The sequence below is a fragment of the Somniosus microcephalus genome, chromosome 11, assembly GCF_052327205.1.
Source record: "Somniosus microcephalus isolate GS21.2 chromosome 11, FLI_Smic_1.0, whole genome shotgun sequence".
NCBI lineage: Eukaryota > Metazoa > Chordata > Chondrichthyes > Squaliformes > Somniosidae > Somniosus > Somniosus microcephalus.
The window spans coordinates 202,220,521-202,233,840 of record NC_140997.1 but is presented as its reverse complement, the minus strand read 5'-3'; the positions used below and the strand labels follow the sequence as shown (position 1 = coordinate 202,233,840).

General features: G+C 45.7%; 1 protein-coding gene across 7 annotated transcripts in view; it reads left to right on the top strand.

Moving 5' to 3' along the window:
• fbln2 (fibulin 2) overlaps nucleotides 1-13,320 on the top strand; it is a 250,620-nt gene that overhangs the window by 33,384 nt on the left and 203,916 nt on the right. The gene's annotated exons all lie outside the window — the stretch shown is intronic.

Sequence of the window (13,320 nt, the reverse complement as noted above, 5' to 3'; positions counted from 1 at the left end):
CATAGCTAACATTCTCTACTCCCGGCAACATCCTTGTAAATCTCCTCTGTACCCTCTCTAGTGCAATCACATCTTTCCTGTGATGTGGTGACCAGAACTGCACGCAGTACTCTAGCTGAGGCCTAACTAGTGTTTTATACAGTTGAAGCATAACCCCCCTGCTCTTGTATTCTATGCCACGGTTAATAAAGGCAAGCATTCTGTATGCCTTCTTAACCACATTATCTACCTGGCCTGCTACCTTCAGGAATCTGTGGACATGCACTCCAAGATCCCTTTGTCCTACCATTTAATGTATATTCCCTTTCCTTGTTAGCCCTCCCCAAATGCATTACCTCACACTTCTCCGGATTGAATTCCATTTGCCACTGTTCTGCCCACCTGATCAATTTATTGATATCTTCCTGCAGTCTACAGCTTCCTTTTTCAGTATCAGCCACACAGCTGATTTTAGTATCATCTGCAAACTTCTTAATCATACCCCCTATATTCAAGTCTAGATCATTGATATATACCACAAAAAGCAAGGGACCTAGTACTGAGCCCTGTGGAACCCCACTGGAAACAGCCTTCCAGTCACAAAAACACCCATCAACCATTACCCTCTGCTTCCTGCCTCTGAGCCAGTTCTGAATCCAACTTGACACTTTGCCCTGGATCCCATGGGCTTTTAACTTCGTGACCAGGGAGTACATCAGTTATACCTTGGTGAAATAATCCCGAGCCACATCATACTACCTGGGTTCTTATTAATGGAATCTCGGGCTGACACAAAGGTGTAGGACTTGGAACCTTAATTTGAAGCTTACTGACTGACTGCAGATCCTGCTCCTCTGCCCGCAACCCCCACCCCGCAACACCCCAATCTCCTTTGCTTACACATGTTTGCCCATTGTGGTCCTCCAGACATAGTTGAATTAACAAATAAGCCTTGCAGAATTTTTTTTGAATTAAGGAAAACTGTCAGAGACAAAGCACAATCTGTGCAATTATACCATATGTGAATTGTTAGGATTTTGGAAAAAAACTTATTTTATTGTTACTGCCATTTGATACTATTAATTTTGTATGTGTATGGAATGTGCACTGGATCTTGTTCCATCATTTCTATAGTAAGGATTCATTTTGAGGGGTTCCAGAGGTTGGGCATAGTCCCAGGAAATTAAGGCATGGCATAAGTAATGGTGTAAGTCACTTATGCCATCATTTCCTCTTTCTTTTGCTCTGTACAATGGGGCCGTATGACATAGGTGGACCATTACAATCGTGCACGTCTCCAGGAAATCCTGGGCCATTATGTTAAAGGCACTATATAAATACAAGCTGTTGTTGAGTGAGTCACATCCAAATGAGCAATAATTGAGAGGCCTGGTGGAGCCACAGGCTTTGCTGAAATGCAAATACTGTTGACCCTTTACTGTTCTACATAGATTACAGAATATAGACATAGAGATGGATGTGTGTTTGCTGCAGGCTCTTATTAAATATTTAGGTTGAGATTAAAACCATATGCTTGAGCTGCAAAACCAAATTTAAAACTGAATGCTTTTTCTGGGTTTCTATCAGACCCTGCAGGCCCCATTTTAGATATGCATTTCACAGTTTATAGCGCTGATTTACATGAGTATAAAGCTTCCAGACTTTCAAGTTTCCAAAATGTTCTCCCTCACTGAGCCAACACTTATTTCACAGTAATTAAGAAGACAAAAATGTTAATGTTGCACATTAAAGAAGATGAAACCGTTCATAAATAGCATTTTAACAAAATGCCTCAGATGGGTCTCATTGATCAAGCTTACACTAGGAACAGGCAATTCTGCATAATTTCCTGATGTTTAAAGGGGAAATACTTCTGTGTTAATGGCAATTTTAAACAGGCTTCATTCCAAAACAAGTAACAGCCTGCTTTTGAGAACTTTTGCTAAAAAAAAACCCTGTTGGCTGCTGAGGCAACTTTTGTTACAGCTAATGCAAGATTTGCTGTAATGGGAGCTTTTCAAGCATGAATGTCACAATTTTTAAATATGAACTAAATTAACAGATTAGTTGAGCCAGATAAATGCAGCAATGTGTTAACTGTCCTCATACCACCAGTCCAGTTATTTCATTCTCTCTTTACAAATATGGTAAAATGTTTTACAGGTCACTTTATCACAGAGGTAACATTCTTTCAGTTGTAATAACTAAGGTAACAAATAGTTATCATTGTGTGATTTAATAAAGCTAGCTTAGAGTGTGTGACAAGACTGTACATAATTAAATTAGGAAACATGGCAAACTGTGAAAAAGACTTCAGAAGGACATAGGTTAGGGAATAGGGAGATATGTGGCAAATGCAGTTTAGTGCAGTTACATGTGAAGTAGTACATTTTGGTAAAATTAACATACAATGGAATATAACCCAAGCAATAAAATTATCAGTGGAGTGAAAGCACAGGGAGATTTATGGGGTACATGTACTTAGATTTTTAAAAGCAGGATTGCAAATGGATAAAGCCATATAAAGGGCAAATGGGATTCTAGGGTTTATATATAGCTAGGTCGTGATGATGAATCTGTACAAAAAATATTAGGAATGGGGCAGGGAGGGCTGCTAAAATCAATCAACTCAACTTACCACCCTGTTCCCGCTGTAATTGCGGAGGCCACCATTTTAACTGCTCACTTCATTTAGGATGGCCAGAAGCAGGTGGGGGCCTCTTGAATGGATGCAAACTGGGGTCCTATGATGTAATTAGGATCTCATTGTAATTTTAACTGGGTGGGACAGAAGCCCTGCCCAGCGGCAAACATGCTGAGTAAAACTTTGTGGGATTGGCATCAGGCACTATTGATTGGAAGCACTATTTAAAAAGGCACTCAGATCATAGATATGATAGAGATGTGATAGTGGATTGCCAAGGAATTTTTGGAGGTTGCTTGTTTCTGGGTTTTTGTTGCCTTACTTACCCTGATTAAGCTCTCACTGCTTGTCAAGGGTGCCATTTTTGCTTCATTGCTTTGGATGGAGGAAGAGGAGCAGCAGCACCAGTCTTGATAGTGAGGACAAGTACCAGTTGGGCCTGTTATAAGAAAACTGGTGAGGGGTGAGGGCTGTTTGTAGAAGGCCTTACCCATCCCACAAGGCCTACTTTCTTGGATATGACTGAGGAGTACTGCATCAGGAGGCTGTGCTTCACCAGGGAGGATGCCGCTCCTGTGCACTCCTGATGCCTGCTGGCCCGGGTGGCCATGCTTTGCCAGTGACTGTCAAAGTCACCACTGCCCTGAACTTTTTCGCCTCAGGCTCCTTCCAAGGCTATTACAGGAGACACCACCCACATCTACCAGTCTGCAGTGCATTGCTGCATCAAGCAGGTCACCAATGCCTTATTTGCCAGGGCCAAGCAATATATCACCTTTCCCATGAACGCCAACACTCAAAATGAGAGAACTCTTGAGATTTGCAGCAGTAGATGGCTTCCTTCGTGTTATAGACTGCACTCATGTAACCATCAAGGCACCAGAAAAATATGCCAGAGGCTTTAGTCAACAGGAAGGGCTATCACTCAACTAATGTCCAGCTGGTGTGTGATCACCACAGAAGGATCATGCAAGTCACTGCCAGTTTTGCAGGCAGCTGTCATGATTCCATCATCCTGTAACGTTCATCCACCCTCCCATTATTCCACTCTTCCTGGAATGTAAGGGATGACCGCTTGGAAACCTGGGCTACCACCTGTACATATGGCTGGACACCCCTCCGTAAACAGTGTAACAACAAGAGCAGGTCAGAGGCTAGGTATTCTGCGATGAGTGTCTCACCTCCTGACTCCCCAAAGCCTTTCCACCATCTACAAGGAACAAGTAAGGAGTCTGATGGACTACTCTCCACTTGCCTGGATGAGTGCAGCTCCAACAACACTGAAGAAGCTCGACACCATCCAGGACAAAGCAGCCCGCTTGATTGGCACCCCATCCACCACCTTAAACATTCATGCCCTCCACCACCGGCATACCGTGGCTGCAATGTGTACCATCTACAAGATGCACTGCAGCAACTCGCCAAGGCTTCCTCAGCAGCACCTCCCAAATCCTCGACCTCTTCCACCTAGAAGGACAAGGGCAGCAGGTACATGGGAACACCACCACCTCCAAGTTCCCCTCCAAGTCACACACCATCCTGACTTAGAAGTATATCGCCGATCCTTCATCGTCGCTGGGTCAAAATCCTGGAACTCCCTCCCTAACAGCACTATGGGAGTACCTTCGCCACACGGACTGCAGCGGTCCAAGAAGGCGGCTCACTACCACCTTCTCGAGGGCAATTAGAAATGGGCAATAAATGCTGGCCTTGCCAGCGACACCCAGATCCCATAAACGAATAAAAAAAAAAACAGGATGCCTGAAGAGCTCAGGTACAATCACAGCCATGGGGCAACCAAGAACATCATTAAGCAGACTACTGAAGCAAAGGTTCAAGTGCCTGGAGAGGTTTGGAGGTTCCCTACTATATAACCCACAAAAAATCATTGTTGTTTGCTGCATGTTGCACAATACAGAGGGGTTGGGGGAGGCAGAGCAACAGGAAGAGTCATCATCTGATGAGAAAGAATTGGATGAAGATGAAGGGAAAGCCGAAGAAGGCGAGGACAACGCACTGCAGCAAAGAGGCCTGGGATCAGTTGATAGAACAGTGCTTCCAGTAACCTGCTCATTCCCCTTTCCTGAAAGGTTACACAAAGCCCCTCTGCATTAACAATCCTTGTTACTCCCTTCACCACTGCCTTAATCCTGCATTTAAGAACACTGAAACCATTCACCAACTTTTATATGAATAACATATTGACAATGCAGGCTCAGAAGTTGCTATAAAAAGGCACTGCTGGGAGCTCGGGCCTCCGAGGACCCGATTGCAGACTGCAGCACTCTGGCTGCTGCCCAGGCAGTCTGACCCAGCTGGCTCTCTGGCACCATGATGGGTATTGGTTGAGGGGGTGCGAAGGAGCAAATGTGCTGACATCCTGAGAGAGGGCCAGTGCACCACTGCTACTCCCATGGAGCTGCTGTTAACTAGCCCCACTGCTCTGCGAGAGAGCAGACAGTAGGAAATGAACGACTCCTTGAAAGCCCTTACCTATTTGGTCCATCAATGTCTCCAAAGCAGATCCCAAAGTCTGGATGGCGACTCTTTGAGCTTCCACCAAAGCTGCAAAGGCTGGTGACATAGACTCTTGTTGTGAGGGCTCGGCTACAGTGTCCCCGGAGGTGGTCACACACTCCAAGGTATACTGTAGAGTGCTGATGCCATGCTAGATGACACTACACAAGCTGGATACGGATTCATCCATACTTTCCGCCATCGTGCTGAAACTCCTTGGCAGACCTTCCAGATATAACTGCTTATGCGAAGTAAGCAACTTTCTTTTCATAGCTGGGCCCCTGAAGTCCATATCTTTGTCCTCCTCAGCAGCGCTCCAGGGAGCTGTCTGTGCCACGAGTACCTTCTCCTGCACAATTGTGCAGGATGCGTCACCATTCACAGATCCCGGTAACTCACATTATAACCTACATGGGCTGCCAATCAAGGGCTGGTTCTTGGGAAGTGTGGAACACACGACGGTGCCTCCTCAGAAGGATTGTCCTCCTTTGAGGTGCCTTCTTCTGGAGGCTCTTGCTGCTGGGAAGCACCTAAAGGGAAAAGAAAAAAGGACAAGAATTAGCCTGGCACTGAAAGACTGCACAATAGCAGATGACAGGCTTTACAATGTAGCTTGATGTTGTCAAGCTGGCTGAATGTGCATTTTTATGAGGTACATGACGGGGTACAAGTAATAGTCAGAGACCTGGTTCAGATAAGCCCACCAGGTTCAAAATTTCTAATGTGTGCAGCTCTAAAGTGCCACTGTCTTGAGAGCTTACTGCTCCAGCATGGAGAGGATGATCAGGCTGGTGTTCAACCCCTGGTCGCACTCCTCTCCTACATCTTGTGTGCCATTTTCTTCCGCAGAAAGCGGGGGCAAGAGTTTGTGAGTGGATACTCAAAAGGAAAGTCCACATGTGTGGGCCTTCTGCTTGTATGCGTATGCTGAGAGGGAGAAGAAGTAGGATGTAAGCAGGATGGGAAAGCAAGTGGCTGGAGTGTGAAATGAGAAAGGAGTCATCAGAGGATTTCTTTATCCTGCAAAGGCTATCCACGTGGGAACAGAATTCTGCTAGTGGCTGCTGGGAAGGGGACAAGCAGGAAGTGAGCATGCGTTTGGACTGAGAATGAGAGGTGCTTTAGTGCTGGATGGTGAAGGATGTGATGCAGAGGAGGGAATTGTGCTGGGGGGAAGGTGTTATTGAGCGAGATGGAGAAATGAAGAGCTGCACTCACCCTTGCTGCTCTTGTCAGTTCAGTGAAATGTTTCCTGCAATGAATCCAAGTCTTGGGGGGTGATGTTACTGGAGCTGATGACCTCAGCCACCTCTTTCCAGGCATGATGTATGTCATCTTTGCAATCTTCCTGCCACTCATCTGAAAGAGTACATCTCTGCTCGCCCATACCTCTCCCACTAAGAAACTCCAGGGAGGCTTCAAAACACCTGGGACTTTGCTTCTGACTCATTGTTGTAGAAAATTTTCCTCCAGCCATCTCACAGAACAATCTGCCGGATGGGAATGCAACCTTGCTTTAAGTGGCGCATTTCCACTTTAAATAGGCCTCTGGAGGCTGGCCGGAAATTACAGCCAGAACATGAGCGGGCTTTCCATGGCTGATGTGATCGGTTGGGAAGCCCTCCAGTCAGATGTTAATGAGTCCCAGGAGTTAAAATACACTTTATTCATGGTTGTTTTTAAGTTGTATGTTGTTTTTAGACTGCGTTAGATTTTTTAGAGATATGTCTGTTGTTCTTCAGCATTTCTGAACTTTGTAGGTATGCTACGTATAACTCTCATTTTGTAACTTGGTAAGATTCCTGTATTAAAACACAGCGGCCTAGAAATTCACTATGGCCCCGCCAGCTGGCTAGCGCCCAAAAGTTAGCGCTGGGCGCGGAGCCAGTTGCGACCGTCAGATATTCAGTTTTTGCGCCCCAAGTCGGAACCGGGCGCTATTCCAGGGTGTGCCCGCCCCCGCTTGGGGCACTGAAACTGAATTTCAGCGCTCTAGGTGCCGCTGCGACACCTGATGCGGTGAGGCAGGCTGCGGTACTGCAGGCTTCCTCCTTCTCTTAAGGTGGAAGTGCCTGCAACGGGGAGATCGCCGCTGGATTGTGCCGGCAAATGAGCCCGGCACCACGGAGAAGTGCCGGGCTCGCGGAAAGCAGCCGGCAATGCCGCGGGGGGGGTGGTGGAGGAGGCCGGGGAAGGAGGTGCGGGCATGCGGCCGCCGAAAAAGCGGCCGGCCGCACCTCCACCTTTATGCGCCCCACTAAGGCTGCAGTAAGGCCCTGGTCTCCGGATGTTAGTAGCGGCCGCCACGGAGGAGGCGGTGGCAACTGAATATGGGCGTCGGGCCGGCATCGGGGCGGAAACGGGGCACTGCGCACACCGATGACGTCATCGGTGCCGGCGCAGCGCTATCGGCTACCGCCACCATTACCGCCGAGCTCAATATCAGCGCAACCTCCTCTATTGGCGCAGAAGCCCTCTTTGGGCGGTAACTGGCCGCAAAGCTGGCAGTGCCTTACTGAATTTCTAGGCCAGCGTAAGTGAATGTCCTTTTGAGTACACATTCAAACATATCTGAGATAGTCTTTAACTGTTTTCATGGATTTTAACATCACCTTAACTCTTTGGTGTTAGAACATGCCTCAGCCCAAGCATTATCCAGTGCATTTGAGAGGCTAATTTGGTTAGTTAGATAAGTCCCATGAACTTCAATAGTGAAGCCTGAGAAGTGTCACAATCCTCTTAACCGCAGTACTTGTACATAGCACTTTTCTCTTTCCTTGTTTCCAAAACATTGTGAAATTTAACTGCAGTCATTTAAATTTTCCATGCGCGGCAGCCAATTTTCTTTACCAACAGGTGGTATTTTTGTCATCATGCTAATTATGCAGTTTTGTGCAGGAATAGTATTCTTTCAATATGGGAGGACTCGTAAAAATCAACATTTCATTGTGCAGTACACACGTCTGCTGCATATATGACAAATAAAATTGAATTGAATTGAATTGAAATAATGTTGGAGCGCAGAATTTTACTTGAAACCAAAAAATTGTGTCTCTTCTCACATGATCAGTAGAATATTTTAATGAAAGCCCTTTGGAACTGCTCTGGTTGGTAAATGTAGCAACATCATGAAGGGCATTCAAAAAGAATCGCCTCAAAATTGGACAATCTTTTCAGCGTAAATATGGTGAAATGGAATTTAAGGTGCACTCAGAATTACCAGAGCTTTGCCCCATCGATGATATGCAGCAAATTTTGGTGGAAATGTGGTAAATGGAAGAAGGGGCCACAGGTGAATGTATATAAATAATGGGATGATATCAATGCAAGGAGTCTTGCGAATAAGGCAGATGAATTGAAGGTGTTGATGAACACATGGGAGTACGATATTGTTGCTATCACAGAGACATGGTTGAGGGAGGGGCAGGACTGGCAGCTCAATATTCCGGGGTATAGAATCTTCAGGCGAGACAGACGGGGGTATAAAAGAGGAGGGGGTGTCGCAATATTAATCAAGAAGTCAATTACTGCTGTAAGGAGGGATGATATCTTAGCAGGTTCCTCTAATGAGGCCATATGGATAGAACTTAAAAACAAAAGGGGGGCAAGCCTTTTGCTGGGAGAGTACTATAGGCCCTCAAACAGTCAGGGGGAGATAGAGGAACAGATATGTAGGCAAATCTCAGAGAAATTTAGAAATAATAGGGTAATAATGGTAGGGGATTTCAACTTCCCCAATATTAACTGGGATACTCAGAGTCTGAAAGGCTTAGAGGGTGTGGAATTCTTAAAGTGCATCCAGGAGAGCTTTTTGAGCCAGCATGTAGAAAGTCCTACAAGAGAGGGGGTGGTACTGGACCTAATTCTAGGGAATGTAGCTGGGCAAGTGGTAGAAGTGTCAGTAGGAGAGCATTTTGGTGACAGTGACCATAATTCGGTGAGATTTAAGGTAGTCATGGAAAAGGACAAAGATGGACTGGAAATAAAGGTTCTAAATTGGGGGAAGGCCAATTTTAATATAATAAGGCAGGATCTGGCCAAAGTGGACTGGGGTCAGCTATTTGTAGGAAAATCCACATCAGAGCAGTGAGAGTCTTTCAGAAAGGAAATAGAGAGAGTACAACACCAACATGTTCCCGTAAAGGTCAAGGGTGGGACCAATAAGCCCAGGGAACCCTGGATGTCAAGGGATATACAAGAATGGATTAGGAAAAAAAGGGAGGCTTTTGGCATATACAAAGGACTAAAAACAGTGGAAGCCCTAGAGGAGTATAGAAAGTGCAGAGGGGTACTTAAAAAAGAAATTAGGAGAGCGAAGAGGGGGCATGAAAATACACTGGCGGGCAAAATAAAGGAAAATCCCAAGGTGTTTTATAAGTATATTAAGGGCAAGAGGATAATCAGGGAAAGACTAGGGCCCATTAGGGACCAAAGTGGCAATCTGTGTGTAAAGCCAGAAGATGTGGGTGAGGTTTTAAATGAATATTTTGCATCTGTGTTCTATGGAGAAGGACGATGTATGCATAGAAATCAGGCAGGGGGATTGTGATATACTTGAACAAATTAGTATTGAGAGGGAGGAGGTACTAGCGGTTTTAGCGGGCTTAAAAGTGGATAAACCCCCAGGCCCAGATGAGATGTATCCCAGGCTGCTGTATGAGGCAAGGGAGGAGATTGCAGGGGCTCTGACACAAATTTTCAGATCCTCTCTGGCCACAGGGGAGGTGCCAGAGGACTGGAGGACAGCTAACATAGTACCATTATTCAAGAAGGGTAGTAGGGATAAACCAGGGAATTACAGGCCAGTGAGCCTAACATCAGTGGTAAGGAAATTAGAAAAAATTCTGAGGGACAGAATTAGTCTCCACTTGGAGAGGTAAAGATTAATCAAGGATAGTCAGCATGGCTTTGTCAGGGGGAGATCATGTCTAACCAATTTGATTGAATTTTTTTGAGGGTCTGACTAGGTGCGTGGATGAGGGTAGTGCAGTTGATGTAGTCTACATGGACTTCAGTAAGGCTTTTGACAAAGTCCCGCATGGGAGACCGGTCAAAAAGGTAAGAGCCCACGGGATCCAGGGCAATTTGGCACATTGGATCCAAAATTGGCTTAGTGGCAGGAGGCAGAGGGTGATGGTCGAAGGTTGTTTTTGTGACTGGAAGCCTGTGTCCAGTGGTGTACCGCAGGTATCGGTGCTGGGTCCTTTGCTGTTTGTAGTGTACATTAATGATTTAGATATGAATGTAGGAGGTATGATCAGTAAGTTCACAGATGACACGAAAATTGGTGGAGTGGTAAATAGCGAGGAGGGAAGCCTCAGGCTACAGGATGATATAGATGGGTTGGTCAGATGGGCAGAATAGTGGCAAATGGAATTTAACCCTGAAAAGTGTGAGGTGATGCATTTTGGGAGGACTAACAAGGCAAGGGAATACACAATGAATGGTAGGGCCCTAGGAAGGACAGAGGATCAGAGGGACCTTGGTGTGCATGTACATAGATCCCTGAAGGCAGCAGGACTGGTAGATAAGGTGTTTAAAAAGGCATATGGGGTACTTGCCTTCATTAGCCGAGGCATAGAATATAAGAGCAGGGAGGTTATGATGGAGCTGTACAAAATGCTAGTTAGGCCACAGCTGGAATACTGTGTGCAGTTATGGTCGCCACACTATAGGAAGGATGTGATTGCATTGGAGAGGGTGCAGAGGAGATTCACCAGGATGTTACCTGGGCTGGAGTGCTTCAGCTATGAAGAGAGACTGGACAGGCTGGGTTGCTTTCCTTAGAGCAGAGAAGGCTGAGAGGGGACCTGATTGAGATGTACAAAATTATGAGGGGCATAGATAGGGTAGATAGAAAGGAACTTGTCCCCTTAGTAGAGGGATCAATAACCAGGGGGCATAGTTTCAAGCTAAGGGGCAGGAGGTTTAGAGGGGATTTGAGGAAAAACCTTTTCACCCAGAGGGTGGTTGGAATCTGGAACTCGCTGTCTGAAAGGGTGGTAGAGGCAGGAACCCTCACAACGTTCAAGAAGCATTTAGATGAGCACTTGAAACGTCATAGCATACAAGGCTACGGACCAAGTGCTGGAAAATGGGAATGGAATAGACAGAGCTTGATGGCCAGTGTGGACACGATGGGCCGAAGGGCCTCTTTCTGTGCTGTATAACTCTATGACTCTATGATCTGTCATTTCTGCCACTACTGCGCCAGATGTTACTTGCATCTGTATACGGTGAATTTCTCTGGGCTGGTGAGTCCGAGAGAAAGGGTGAAGGACAGCGTGGGTAAAATTAGTGTGGGTAAGGCAGAGGCAGAAGTGTGTTGCCCAGTTTCAACTTCCTCCCCATCAGCAGTGTCTTGCTGTGACTCATGTGGGGGGACAAAAAAAGATTTTAGCATTTTAGGCAAGTTACTGGATATTTCATCGGCTGCATCTGAAGGCAAGCTATCAGGTTGCATGCCTGGGTGTCAGGATCCTAAAGTCTTGAATCTGGCTGGTAGCTGATGGTCGTGATAAACCTGTACATGCCACTGGCTCTTCAACATCTCCATCTATGATAGATTTGGCTGTCTGCCTCTCCAGCATTGTGGAGCGCCTCCTCTTCTTGTGGTGTGAGTGGCCTTATACTGTCAACCACATGTAACCGGTGATTCCCAGTTATTACGGTGGACCTTTTCCTGTGAGGGAGTATAAAACTGAAGGGGACATGATTTTAACAGTGAAAGTAGGGCAGTGTCTCTTGTTATGACAACTCCACCCATCAGCTTCTAACTGGGGCTGTGACCTACACAGCAGAAGTGTTGCGAGGCCTGCTCATGCATGTCCCTCCAGGATTATGATAAAGGTCAGTATATCACAGTAAAGGTAATTAATGAAGGGCTGACACACCTTTCAATAGAATGCAAGGAAGAGTTATAGGGAACAGGTACTTTACCTTGGCTTCTCTGGTGACTCTCTGGTTAAATTTCTTCCTGCACTACAGAGGAGTCCCAGGGGTTAGCATTGTGGAACAAACCACCACTACTAGCTCCCTCCAGATTGTTTAGACTCTCTGGTTTATAGATCTCCTGTCCCCTACCCCAAACAGCTGCTTCCTCCTGGATTGAGTTTCAGCCAAAAGAATATCAAGATCCCAACTCCCAAAAACTGAAGGCACTTCTTTTTGGTCTCTCTGTCCTTGCTGCTGTTCAGTTGTGTTCCTTCCTCCAGTGCTGCCATTGCCTGAATGAGCAACTGCAGCCTCAGTTCCCCTCCCCCTTCCAGTGTGGCTTGTTAGGAGACTTGTTAGGTTGCATTCCCACATCCCAACTTGGTTCTCCCCTCCTCCTCCACCCTGATATAACTATAGCGTTGCATGCTGAAGTTATACAGCTGGCATGCCTCCAATGTGATAATGAACCGACTTTGTAATCTCCAGTGGGGATTAGCAAATTGGTAACTGGAAGTCCCAAGCTGCTGCAATGCCACTAGTATTTGTAGACTAATGTGTTTATGATGTCACTACATGTAACTAATGTGTTTATGATGTCATTACACATAGTGGCCACAGCAACTCTTTGACCTTTGACCTTGAATGTTACTGGATCCTTTCAAGCAACAGCCATGGATATTTGGCAAATTTCTCAGTCAGCAGTGCACCAATCCATAAAGCAGAGGAAAGAGATCTCGTTGCTAGGGCAAACTCCCGTCAGTTTCCCAATGGAAAGTAGTCAGCAGAACAAGAGTTTATTGCACTTTTCTTATGGCAGTTTTCCCCATAGTGCACAACATTATTGATAGCACACATTTGGCTATATGGATTCAAATTCCCAATCCCATTTGTCTTTGTGAACAGAACAAGCTTCCATTATTATATATTAATATGCAGCTAGAACTACAAAATGTGCAACATTATGCATGTGAATGTCTGCTAACCTTGTAGTAGTCATAATATCTTCATTTTACCTCAATTTGTGGAGCTATCATTACCTGAAGGTACAGGCAGACTGGACAAATCGTTCCTTCTGAGCTAAGGATATTCTATTTATCCCTGGCTCATGACTTCCTTGAGAAAGCCACAAACAAGAGTTCAACAATGTTTTATTACCAGGACAGATTAGAGTGGACGTCATACGTCCAGTCTTTCTGACCCTTCAAGTTGCACCATAGATTGGTGCAAAATGGACATGGAATGAC